This window comes from Macrobrachium nipponense, chromosome 13 (genome assembly GCF_015104395.2).
Source record: "Macrobrachium nipponense isolate FS-2020 chromosome 13, ASM1510439v2, whole genome shotgun sequence".
Taxonomy (NCBI): domain Eukaryota; kingdom Metazoa; phylum Arthropoda; class Malacostraca; order Decapoda; family Palaemonidae; genus Macrobrachium; species Macrobrachium nipponense.
The window spans coordinates 11,026,228-11,038,727 of NC_087206.1; the positions used below are offsets into that span (position 1 = coordinate 11,026,228).

A 12,500-nucleotide genomic window follows, 5' to 3' on the forward strand; every position below is an offset into this window, starting at 1 on the left:
ATATGTATATAGTTATATATATATATATATATATATATATATATATATATATATATATATATCTGTGTACTATATATATTATATATATATGGTATATATATATATATGTATATATATATATATATATATATATATTATATATATATATATCCTATATATATAAATAATTCCAGAGTTTACGAAATGAAAATCTCTGCGCGTATCATCAAATACTGTCCTGTTGCATTTCTATCAACCTTACTGTTCGAAGATCAAACGGAAGAAACCGTATTCAAGATCTTTGAGAGGCGCATTCATAAAGAGAATACATATACATATATCGGCCGATTTCCTTAAACCCGGATTTAGCTAAGGACGACTTATCGAATTCTAAAAGGCTAAAATCCAACTGCAGAATATCGGCAACAAAAGTGATCCCCGGTCAGCAAGAAAGCTAAGAAAAAATCGTCAGGTAAAAATTCAGGTTTGAACTTTCGTTGCTGATATATATATATATATATATATATATATATATATATTATATATATTATACTATATATATATATATATAATGTGAGGATCTATGAGCATACGTTTAAAGAAAGATCCGTAGAATGGTAGTCACGCAAAACCTGCTACAGAAGATATTAAAAAAATAATTTTCTCTGCATGGTTAATAAATATAAAACACTTGAATTTTTCAGGGTATGTTCAGTGTACAACCTATGCTGGGGACGTATATCCTTCATATATACACACATACACAGACACACACACACTCATATTATATATATATATATATATATATATATATATATATATCATATATATATATATATATATATATATATCTATATATATATATATATATATATATTATATAATTATATATATATATAATATATATGTTGGTGTGTGTGTGTGTGTGTGTGTGTGTGTGTGTTGTGTTGGTCATTCTGTTCTCTGCTTGATTTTCCATTTAAGGAGTGTTAATATTAATTTTTGGTTTTTCTTTATCTTTCAGAAATAATATTTTAAAATAGTTCTTTGCGGAACTGGAACTGTTGTAAATTAATATCAGAACAAAAAATTTCTCTCTCTCTCTCTCTCTCTCTCTCTCTCTCTCTCTCTCTCTCTCTCTTCTCTCTCTCTCTCTCTCTCTCTCTCTGTCATAGTATTACAGTCATGTTAAAAAAATTACTCGATTAAAAAATGTTAAATTACTTTTTATCCCTCACTAAAAAATACTGATTTGGATTCTGAATGAAAATCCAAAGCCAATTTATGCCAAACAAAAGCTATCATTATTTTATTTCCCATTTTTATGATGCCATCACTCATTTATATTCATTGGGAAGGGAAAAACTTCAAAGTATTCGACATCAGCACCGGATACTTTTGTTATGAAGGTTAATGTTAACATCTGACAAATTACCGACGAGTATATTTTACCGTATTTGTATCATGTTGTTTTCCTTATTTTTTATTTTGGGGGGTGGGTGGGTTGCGTTGGGTTAGGAGGGGAGGGGGTCTTTAAGAGGTCTCCGCTTTTATTTTTTTTGTCATTTTTTTTTCAATTCTGTTGTACATTCTAGTTTCTTATTATTTATTAATTAGATGTTCTTAAGAATGTATATATATATATATATATATATATATATATAAATATATATAATATTATATATATAGAATATATATATATAATCTATATATATATATATATATATATATATATATATATATATATATTTATATATATATATATATATATATATATATATATATATTATTATATAATATATAATAACTAAAGTTTTCACTTACAGTAAAGCCGAGTTTTCTCATTCTTTCAGACATAGTTGCCCAGATCGACTATAGTATTTATGACTATAATTCTGGTTTCAGTTACATAAAAAAATGCCTTAATACCTTTCAGAAACTAGTAAAAAATTCGCCGAAGTGTCTTCGGCGCAATAGAGTTTTCTGTGCAGCGTATAATCTAGGCCGCAAAAAATAGATTTACCTTTCGTTGGTCTCGGTATATATGTAAGTGAGCCGTGGCCCATTACACTCTCAGCCGGCTGTGGTGGCCTGTGTTGTTGTTGTGCCAGAGGCACTATCATGGTCAAGTTTAACCTTAAATAAAAAAAAAAAAAAATAAAATAGCGATGATGAAGGGCTGCAATTGAGTACGTTTCATGATTCGATGCAGGATGATCAACATACCAATTTGCAGCCCTATAGCCCTAGTAGTTTTCAAGATATTAGGGCGGAAAGAAAAAGGCCAGACGGACAGACGAAGACATCTTAAATACTTTACTTTTACAGAAAAATAAAAAGTTATTCTGTCAGAGATTGCAATAGTATTCGATGCTTCATTTATAGGAAAATATTATCATTTTTATCTATGTCATAGAACTACCTCACCGATTCTTTAACAATGAGATAGGGCGAGCACTTCAACGAAATAGACTAGGAAATAACTAAAAAAGATAAATTAGTAATCATTCAGAAATCGTCGTAAGATTCATTCACACCTTACGTTCAAAATGTATCTTCCTTTCGTCAAGCTTGTAGACCTGCCACTCCAATTTGCAAGCAGCGAAATAGGAAGAAAAATCCCACACCTTGAAAAGAGACGAAGATTATACACGAGAAATCGAATGCAGAAACTAGAAAAAATTTAAAAAGACTGAAAATTAATCAAGAATCGTGAATTTCTCTGACAATGCGTCCACAAATGTAACCTCTGCTTTTACCCATTTTCTAGACATGCCATTCTAGTTCTTAAGTTGTAAAACAAGAAGAAAAATTCCACACCTTGAAATGAGACGAAGATTCTACACGAGAAACGAATGAAACTAGGATAAAAAATAAAGAAGACTAATAATTACTCAAGAATCGTAAATTTCTATGACACTTTGCGTCCAAAAATATATCCTCCTCTCACCCATTTCCTAGACATGCCATTCTAGGTCGTAAGTAGTAAAACAAGAGGAAGAATTCCACACCGTGAAATGAGACGAAGATTGTACACCTAAAACGAATGAAAATATATATAGTAGAAAAATAAAGAATAGGCTAATCATCACTCAGAAATGGTGAATTTCTCTAACACTGTGCGTCCAAAAGTATAACCTCTCTGCTTTTACCCATTTTCTAGACATGCCATTCTAGGTCGTAAGTAGTAAAACAAGAGGAGGAATTCCACACCTTGAAATGAGACGAAGATTCTACACCTGAAACGAATGAAAATATATATACAAAAATTAAAGAATAGGCCAATAATCGCTCAGAATTGGTGAATTTCTCTGACACTGCGTCCAAAAGTATAACCTCTCTGCTTTTACCCATTTCCTAGACATGCCATTCCAGTTCGTAAGGCATTAGAATAAGAGGAAAATTCCACACCGGGAACGAAATAAGCTACAAACGAGAGACAGAGGAAGACGACCAGCAATTAAGTCGGGAGACAACGACGGTGTATCACCGACAGGAGCGGAAAACTTAAACAGCATTCGATAATTTATATGCTAATTCGTCCACTGAATCAATGGGCAATTGAGTATTAAGTAAACACGAAGAGAAGGCTGACAACGTTAATGAAATTCGGATATTGGCCCTGCTTTCTTTTTTCTTTTTTTTTCTTTTGGTCGGGTGTAACACATTGCTGGGAAAATCATTATCATTTCAATTACGAAGGAAGTACATTGCCTTTAAATTTATTTAGGAATGTATTTATACAGTTTACGAAATACCGCGTTTATTCAGGCAGAAGATTTTAATTATTTTGAATCTATTGAGTAATGTATTTATAGGCCCTCAAAGTACCCTGTGTATTCAAGAGTACGTTCTGAATAATACATAGATTTAGTCGTGTATATGTATGTGTGTGATATATATATATATATATATATATATATATATTATATACTATATATATATATATATATATATATATATTGTATATAGTAGAAAAAAAGCGCGTATATATACAGGCAATATGTTTTGATGCTTAAACTTCAAGTCGATTTACTTTTCCCAGTTTATATATATATATAAATAAAATATATAATATTATATATATAATATATATATATAAAACTTATATATATATATAATATATATATTATATATAATTCTGTGTGTGTATATATATATATATAATATATATATATATATATATATATATATATATATATATATATATATATCGTATATAGTAGAAAGAAAGCGCGTATATTTAACAATTAGAAAACGAAATATTTTGGCATCTGCTTATACAGGCCAAATATGTTTGATGCGTAACTTTAATCGATTTACTTTTTCCAGATATATATATATATATATATATATATATATATATATATATATATATATATAAATATATATATATATATATCTGTGTGTGCGTGTGTATAATTTTTTAACTGATTATTTCATCAAAATACAATTGAATTAAACTTCATAAGAGATGAATTTGTAGATTTGCACAAATACTCATTAATATTCGACAAAATATCGTGGACAATTGGCGTTAGCTTTAATTGTAAAAAAAACTACATGTTGTTATTAGAGACTTAGTTTCGTATCGCTCGAATGAATTTGGAAAACGCTTCGTCGAGCGCAAATCAGAAAGGCGTCCGTAGGGGGATAGTGCCGTCAGCGGTGCACTGTAAGCATTACTTAAGGTTCTTTGCAGCATGCCTTCGACCCCCTAGCTGTAATCCCTTTCGTTCCTTTTACTGTACTTACTTGCATATTTTCTTTCTTCCATCTTACTTTCCACCCTCTCCTAACAATTGCTTCATAGTGCAACTGCTTTGAGGTTTTCCTCCTGTTACAACTCTCCACCATTTTACTGTCTTTCTCTATTTCAGCGCTGAATGGCCTCATATTTCGCAGAGCTTGGCCTTTGGAATAAGTATATCTTAGTTTTACCAGACCACAGAGCTGATTAACAGCTCTCCTAGGGCTGTCCCGAAGGATTAGATATTTTTACGTGACTAGGAACCAATTGGTTACCTAGCAACGGGACCTACAGCTTATTGTGGGATCCGAACCCCATTGTATCGAGAAATGAATTTCTATCACCAGAAATAAATTCCTCTGGTTACGCGTTGGCCGAGCCGAGAATCGAACTTCGGACCACCGAATAGTAGCCGAGCGCGAAATGCACTCGGCCAACGTGGAACTGGCCTTTGGAATAAATTCCACATTCAGTTCAGATCAGAAAGGAAGAGGAAAGTCGAAACGAAATGAACAGACAGACGATAACAGCAGAAACCCCGATTAAAGTTCAAGCGTATCTACTCGTACATCAGACCGAGAATAATAATAATGAATAGGCGTCTTGGGCCTCGGGAAAATTCTCCCCCGTAATGAAACGAGGTGTATTCATTTTACCTCAGGCGATAATAACTATGTTAATGACCCCTTTAATGAACGCCCTGCGATGGCTTTAATGACTGATATGCGGCCATGAAGAAAGAAATGCGTGGCAATTTATTAAGTGCAATTTTGCCGGCATTAAGATAATATGCAAATGGATGACAGGTGGTTTCAAGAGCTGCTTTAACTCCTTCAACTGTGTTGGAGAGTGACTTGTTAAATGTGTGTGCATTACATATATTATATATATATATATATACTATATATATATATATATATATATATATATATATATATATATATATATACATACATATACTATACATATATATATATATGATATAATATATATTATACACACACACACACACACATATATATATATTATATATATATATATATATATATATATATATACATATATCGTGTTTATAATATATATATATTTATATATATATATATATATATATATATATACTTGTGTAAGTAATGTTTTACCTTGAAAACATATTCGATCATTCGTTTATCGGATGAATTCCAATTTTAGAGTTGAGTGTTATTTTAAACTGAAAATGGAATCATTAGTCATCATCGTTGGCGTTTATAAAAATATCTTTTTTCCGCGTAATTCTACGATTGTTTTTCATCGTGTATAGCATTATAATGGGAAAGCTGTAATTATTATTATTATTATTATGAGTAGTAGTAGTAGTTGTAATAGTAGTAGTAGTAGAAGTAGTAGTATCATATCCCTTCCCAAAACGAAACCTCAGATAAAACTAGCATACCATTCCCCGGAATAAGCACAGCTCAAATCACAACCTCCTATCGCAAGAGCGGCCGACACCACAATGCACCCATTCCCACGTATACCTACTACCTCCCTGCCCGCCTGGTTTCGGCAAACGTCACCCTCCCAAATAGCTTAATTAGAGCTAATTTACCTGAGCTATGATTAGGTAAATCTAGTGTGTTTATTTCGCTCGCGCGCGCAGTGGTTTAACAAACCCCCTTTTCGAACTGGACGCATTCCTTTGAGGTCTGGGGAAAATAGTATATATCCTTTTGCGGGGCGATCGGGATAATAATGACTCGCGCCCCCGAAAAGGCGGTGTTTGGGGGATGGGCGGCCTTGATCGATCAATGGAGAGAAAGCCGTATGACACTGTTCGGCGACCACGAGATCAAAGGTTCGATCGGTCGATACCTCATTAAGGAAACTCAGTCGCTGCTATTCCATTTCTGCGGCCTTTCCGAAAAGGACGCCGTATATAATGCGGGGCAGCGTGACCTCTCACCCCTCCCCCCTCTCCCCCCTCTCCCCCTCCCTCCTCCTCATCCCTGACCCTTAGGAGAAAGGTTAACCAAGCCCCCACCCCCCTCAATCAACCCATACCCCTTCCTGATGGGTTCCTTTCCAGCCCAAATGCCCCCGTGCCCCCCGAAACATCAAAGTAAACAGCGGCATTACACTTGATTTATGTGGTCCCTGAATTGATGGGAAAACGGTCGTCGTTTCTATATATATATATATATATATATATATATATATATATATATATATATATATATATATATATATAATATATATATATATATATATATGAGACAGAGAGATGGGGGCGGGGGATTTGTGCCCTGTATATTTTAAATTTCTTAAAAGAATTGATGATGGGTTTTATTTACATATCTTTTATTGAATTTTCGTTTTGATCATTACACACACACACACACACACACACACACACACACACACATATATATATTATAATAATATATATATATAAATAAAATATATATATGATATATTAATATATATTATTATTTTATTTACATATGTTTTATGAATTTTCGTTTGATCATCATATACTCTATATTATATAATATATATATATATATATATATATATATATATATATATATATATGATGTAGTAGTGGTATATATATATTATAGTATATATATAATATAAATGTATATATATGTATATTATGTGTACATACAGTGTACGATGACCAAAAGAAAACATTAGATAAAACATGCTAAATGAAACCCACCAGCAAATCTTTTAAGATATCTGGAGAATCCAGGACACAAATCTGCTCTCTCTCTCTCTCTCTCTCTCTCTCTCTCTCTCTCTCTCTCTCTCTCTCTCTCTCTCTCTCTCTCTCTCTGGAAACCGCATAAAGGCAGTAAAAGAAAACGATAGAGCAGCGCCATAGATAAAGCCATGTGTCTGACCCGTAACAGGAGAGAAGATAAGAAGTTTTATAACAAAGGAGAGAAATTGCGCCACACACACACACACACACACAAGGTCTCTCTCTCTCTCTCTCTCTCTCTCTCTCTCTCTCTCTCTCTCTCTCTCTGTGCTGAAAAGAACTAGTCCGGTTGACGTGGCGGAGACATGCAATGCTTTTGAAATCAGGTTGCCTTGTGCGCAGGATTTTTCTGAACCACAAGGAAAAACTTTGGCTTGATATATATTTTTCCGAGTCTGTCTCGAAGTCTTTGCGTTAAGTTTTCGTCGTCAAGATTTAGTCTTGGTTCTGGGTTTCATTTTTTTTTTTTTTTTTTTTAAGTCTTCAATCTGGTTTTCATAAAAAAAAAATTTTTTTTCAGATTAGTTTTGACTATTGTTTTTCTAGATTTAATCTTTAATCTGATTTTTATTTGTTTATTTTTTTATGAATCAGTCTTGATTCTGGTTTTCATTTGCTATTTATTTTAAGAATTAGTCTTGATTCCAGTTTTTATATTTTTATTTTTTTAGGATTTAATCTTGATTCTGGTATTTATTTTATTTTTTTAAGATTCAAACTTGATTCTTGCGTTTTCAGTTTTTATTTTTATTGAAAACCAACCTTTATTCTGTTTTCCATTTTGTTTACAAATTTTTTTATTTAATTAAGGTTTTAGATCTTGATTACGCTTTTCATTATTTATTTAATCTATCTTTTAAGATTTAGTGTTGATTCTTATTTCTTTGTTTTTTTTTATTTTTTTTTTCATTATTTAGTCTTGATTCTGGTTTTCATTTTTTATTCTTTTTAAATTTAGCCTTCATTCTAGTTTTCAGTTTTATATTTTTTTTTAATATTTTTTAGTCTTGATTCTGATTTTATTATTTTTTCTTTATTTAGTCTGATTCCCTTTTTTGTTTGTTTGTTTAAAGAGAGTATTGATTCTGGATTTCATCTTTTACCTATTTTTTAAGATTTAGTCTTAATTCTGGTTTTCATGTTTTAATTCCTTTTTTGTACTACCTCTGAAATGTCCGCATTAAAATTTTCAAAGCTTTATTCGATGTCATTTGTACATGCAATGCATGGAGAATATTACAAGAATGTTTTTATTATCCTCCAAATTGTCGCGTCTTTTCTGCAAAATGAGGTACGTATATTCTAATATACGTATGTGTTCTTATATTCTTATATACTACATACACACACACACACACACACACACATATATATATATATATATATATATATGTATATATATCTCTATATATATTTATATATATATATATATATATATATAGTATATACTGAATTTGTTTATAGGTACACATAAGTCGAGTTGACAAGGGACGTTATATTCCAAATCGTTAATTTGCTTTATAATTTCTCTTTTATTTACACGACATATCACTATTCTTATAAAAAATAAATACATTTATGAATCTGTATAAGGACGAAACGGTATCTACAGCTCGGTGTTATTAGCGCACAATATTAATTATTAATAATAATATATTACATTTCTCTCATTTCCGCAAATCGTGTTACATCGGCATGATCATTCTCTTCTATGTCGAGGAGAATGGCTATTGACTGCGAAGATCGTATTTTTTTAAATAAAATTCATAATCCTTCCCTTATTACAATTATCATTATTCAGAAGATGGACCCTAACCATTTGGAAGAAGCCCATAAGGTGGCCACTGACTTGAAATTCAAGCTTCCAGAGAATATGGCGTTCATTAGAAATAAGTAAGTGAAGGTAATGCAAAAGAAAAAAAAAAGGTAGAGAGAGATCAGTTATTAGAAAAGAGAAAAAAGAAGGCTTAACAAATTAGTAAATACGTAGACAAAAATATTGCCCCAGTGGCGTGATCGGTATGGTTTTGGCCTGCCACCTCGGTGGCCGCAAGTTCGATTCTTGGTCATTCCACTGTGGAGTTAGAGATGCGTATTTCTGGTGATAGAAGTTCACTCTCGACGTGGTTCGGAAGTCACGTAAAACCGTTGGTCCCGTTGCTGAATAAGCACTGGTTCCATGCAACTTAAAAATCCCATACAAACAAACAAACAAACGTAGATAAAAATGTAATTACAACGAGAATTGCTTGATGGTAGTAATGCATTTCATCTCCTCTTGAAGAGTCTTGGAATCTTATGGGAATAAATCCTCTTTTCAATTTGCCGTTCCCTATTTCGACTTCGAAAGACAGAAGAAGAAGAAGAAGAAGAAGAAGAAGAAGAGAAGAAGAAGAAGAAGGCATATACAGATAAGAAAGGGTTACCTGCAAAATATGTTTAATAATAATAATAATAATAATAATAATAATAATAATAATAATAATAATAATAATAATAATAATAAGGAAATGAAGAAGAACAAGAACAAGAACAAGAAGAGGAGTAGGTGGTGGATGAGGAAGAGGAAAGAAAATATTTTCATCCCCTCTTATTTATGGGCTGTTAAAAAAACCTATATAAAAAAAAAAGTTCCCCAAAACCACTGGCTTTTAATGACTCCGTAACGTTTGCGTAAAAAGTTTTAGCCACAGACCGGTTTTTACTGACCATTTCTATTTGTTTTTTATTTGTTTTTTTTTTCTGTCTAAAGTATCTGCCATCGGTTTTTGTTTTGCTACATTGCTGGAGCTGATTTGTTCGTTGTTTTCAGATGTTTTCGACCACTTTCACTTCCTTTCGTTCACTCACTTAACCGGTTTTCAGAAAGTACCTGTCTATCACATATTTTTAGGTTCTTCAGTGTTTACCCGTGTTTAGGAACCTAGATATTTACCCAGTCTTTACGTACCTAAATACTTACCCATTTTTAGGTACATGAATATTTATTCATTTTTCGGTGCCTAAATATTTTTCAGTTTTGATAGATACCTAAATATTTATCCATTTTTATAGGTACCTAAATATTTACCAATTTTTTAGCTACCTAAATATTTTCCCATTTTTATAGGTACCTAAGTATTTACCCATTTTTTAGATACCTATTTATTTTAGGTGCCCAATTATTTATCAATTTGTTTTTTGCCGCGGGGGATGGTACCGAAATACTGACCCATTTTTCAAGTATCGAAATATTTACCCATTTTTCAGGTACCTGAATATTTACCATTGAATTTCAAGAACCAATATACCTAAGAAAATGAGCCAGTCAAACGTATTTACATAAACAAATTAAACTTGCATACCCAGTGATGAAATCAAGTTTGTCCTGTGCTCCGTATGTTTGGAAATGATAGTCATGGAGGAATAAATGCACTGCTTATATAATTTTTTATTAATTAAGAAAGACCGTCACTAGAAGAAAAACGAAGTTCCCTCTGTCCCTATAAATTTACTCTTTTCAAGGTATGCATTCTAACTGGTTCTACACTCAGCAGAAATTTCCGAACAGTGTTGAAATTGCGGGTAATGTTCACTTGATTAGAATTAATGCAAAGGTGCCTTTTTTTAAATAGTGAATACGAAGCATAGCCACTCACCTTCAATCCCGAGTAGTGTCATCAAAACTTGAAATTTTGTATACACTATAGAAGCGGAGCACTGACAATTACGTTACAGGCGAAATAATGACCTGCATTCTCTAAAGGTTCGCGGGGGAATGATGTTTTTCAACCGAAGAACAATAGCCCACGTATCTGTTTACCAAAACAATCTGTGTACGTTGGCTAATTAGAACCAGACCCACTGGGTATCACTGGGTATCAAATTGCGTTTCTATTTATGATATTACATAGAAAAAGTATGATTCATTTTGACCTATTTCTGTCAAAGGTCTGTGAGGCAGTAATACCATATAGGTTATTCATTCTTGGAAGGTAATTATAGTGACGCGAGGGATCAGTTTTAATGATGTTGGGCGTATTTGAATAGAATATAGAATCTAGGACAGAGGCCAAGCGATGGGACCTATGAGGTCATTCAGCGCTGAAACGGAAACCGACATTCAAAGGTTTTGAAAGGTGTAACGGGAGGAAAACAAAGCAGTTGTTAGGAGAGGATGGAAAAAAACGAATATGAAAGGAGGTATAGTAAAAGGAATGAAAGAGGTTCCTCGGTGGTATACGCGCTATTTAAATTTTTTTTATTGGAAAAAAATACTAATCTGCTCCAAAAGCGAAGTGAAAACGAAGAGCTTTTCTTATTTATATTCATTAGGCTATTGTTAGTAGTTAGTAACCTTGTCATGTAATCTACATCATAGAACTACAGCATAATCACCGTCGGAAATAATTAGGCTTCCACATACGAGGATGATACATGATCCATTGAAACCCATCAGGTTAATTGCAAGATCCATGCCAAACCACACACAGTTCATTACAAAGCCTCTTTGCCGGATTATCACGATTCGAACAGGTAAAAGGCTTTCATTTAAAGGCGTTATTAGTAAAACGATCTCGCCAGAGTCGCCCGACGTTTAGGAAGCGAACGTTTTCTGATATATTATCAAATCGGGAGTCAGTTCCCAGCCGTGAAATCTGGTACAGAACACCTCCTTGACAATAGAACCTTTTCAGGATACATTAAGAATGTGACTTACCTTATGATTGAAAAAAATTTTCAGTTTAAAAAAAATAAACTTTTACTAAGAAGTTTGAATGGATATTTAATTTTAGAAGTTTGAACGGATATTTAATTTTAAATAGTAGGGTTATTACCTATAATATTTATACCTTTCAAGTTGACAAAAAATCATATGATTAATAATTCAACGTAGCAAACTTGGCCGGCTAGTAGACTAATTACAAAGTTCGTAGCTTAATAAAACTATAATTCTCATTTCCACTTTTGAGGGAAATGTCCAAAATCTTTTAAAGTAGACCACCTTCACTAATCGACAAGAATATATAAATTTCACAGTTCTATAAA

General features: G+C 32.3%; 1 protein-coding gene and 1 long non-coding RNA gene across 7 annotated transcripts in view; one reads left to right on the forward strand and one right to left on the reverse strand.

Moving 5' to 3' along the window:
• Positions 1 to 12,500, forward strand: part of LOC135225641 (uncharacterized) — a 463,389-nt gene that overhangs the window by 105,196 nt on the left and 345,693 nt on the right. The window lies entirely within an intron of this gene.
• LOC135225640 (uncharacterized) overlaps positions 1 to 12,500 on the reverse strand; it is a 265,065-nt gene that overhangs the window by 37,556 nt on the left and 215,009 nt on the right. The window lies entirely within an intron of this gene.